The sequence below is a fragment of the Anopheles marshallii genome, chromosome 2 (genome assembly GCF_943734725.1).
Source record: "Anopheles marshallii chromosome 2, idAnoMarsDA_429_01, whole genome shotgun sequence".
Lineage (NCBI taxonomy): Eukaryota > Metazoa > Arthropoda > Insecta > Diptera > Culicidae > Anopheles > Anopheles marshallii.
The window spans coordinates 17,376,285-17,378,412 of NC_071326.1; positions in this window are offsets into that span (position 1 = coordinate 17,376,285).

Genomic DNA, 2,128 nt, shown 5'->3' on the forward strand with positions numbered 1-2,128 from the left:
ACACACAATCATGGTAGTAGTTTAATATGAGCACTACCAGCACTCGATAATTACCAGTCACGAACGCAATCAGTACTTCCAGCGAGTGAAGCGAGTGTTCCCACGCACCTCCACCCTCCTCCCCATTTATACCCACATAGGAGTTTCGTGTCGAAACCTGTCTAGTCTGGCACTGGTCACACACACACACACTAAAACCGGCTCGTAACCGGCAGCTGATGCGGCAAACTACACTCAACAGCCAGTTGACGTCAACATATGCTCTCCTCTGTGCCGCACAACAACGCAACATCCCAGACGGAACATAGGCCAACGCTTGATTGTTGCAACCGATATCTTGAACCCCTCCCCAACCCCTCCCTTGGGGGTGCTAGTGGTACACCCAGGATATGGGAAAAGTACAAAGCGCCGATCATCGATTCTTACACCCGGCACCGTTAAAAGCAATCGCAACGCACACGGTGTAACTGCCTGAGCATCGCATTGCCGATGTGCAGCAACGGCGAATCTGAGATCGCAAAACGCTATCAGTGGAAATGCGGCTTGCCGGTGTAGGAATTGGAAGCACATTGCAATGATGCACCGCAGAGCCGATGGCGTAAGATTGAGGCGGGCTGGCGAATGCTAAAGCCAATCGGAACCCTTACATTGTGGGGATGCTTGTCGAGCATCTTGTCGATAGGGAAATTCAAATCAAAACAAACGCAGCGCGCAATGGGCTCAAGTGAATGTTATCAATGCAAGTCTTCGCCTTCGTTCAACATGTACATAGGGATCTTACTAGAGATGGGAAATTTAATTCTTTTCAAGAATTTCAATCCGAGTTAAAGAGTTAGAATGAAGGTTCAACTCTCAAACTCACTCCTCAAGACTTCAATAATTTCAAATAAGCGATGGGAGGGAAAGGGGGGTAGGGGGGAGGAAGGAGGGCGGCCTTATTCTCATCGTTCATCCTTCCTCAACATCTTTCCTGATGTTATCTCACTTAAATCGTGAGTTAAAGATCACCGTGAATAATTAAATCCCACATGAGTTAACTCACGTTAACTCACGATTCACTCACGTTAACCAACAAGAGTTTACTCACGATTCAAATTGTGTATTGAAGGTAACCGTGAAGAGTTACATCTTAATTACTTTGAATGATTTAATTCTTTGTCAATGAGTTAAATCGTAAAGAGTTATAAAGACTCTTTTTGGAGATTTTAATGAACTCACTCCCTTCTTCTTTATCGGCACAACAATCTCAAGAGGTCTAGAGGGCTGGCCATTTCTAGCACATAGAAAGGACTTTTGAAGTGACAGAAAGGACTTTATTTACCACGTAGCTGGATAGTCAGTCCTGCATCGGATGGGATTTTGATCCGGTCCGTTCGTGTGAAGATCGCTACCATTATGCCACCGGCCCGCCCCTAAAATTCACTCCTTAGAAAGATTTAAATCATTCATTCATTCTAAACCATTGTGCACATCACTAGATCTCTCAAACTGCACACCACAACTGATGATAAAATCCCAAAAAAAACAATAGTTTATTGCAAAACTTTCGCCCCAAGTTGCAAGATTGTAACACGCCATTTTAATCCATCAAATCTATAAAGTTGAATGATAAGGTAACCTTGCGTTAGATAAAGAGAAAAGAAACAATTCATGAGGTTCAATTAGGTTTTTATTTAGACAAACACTTAACGTCAATTAATGCTTCAGTTCCGTCCGCGCTCGGGATGGTTCCTATCGCGATAAGGAACTGCATTTTGCACCACACACCATGTGTACGCAGCGGTTGAGTATCCTAGTCCACACCACGAGACGCGGCCAGAGATAAATGGATGCAACGCGTATTATCACTGGCACAACGGTGACACACAAATGGGTAAACAGTGCTCTTCAATTAATGCTACTCCAGACGTAACCATCTTCGCTCGGACGTGATAAGTATTGTCACACACACACACGCACGCACACCGTGGTTCGGGAGCGGAGATAGCACCGTACACAACGCGAGCACAAAAGTTCAATGAGGTTTCGTTTCCGTGGCCCGTGGGGCCACCTTACAAAAGCCACACTCGCGCAACGACGAGATTTCGTTACGCCAGCCACGCTTACCGGGTGTACTTAATACGTCCGG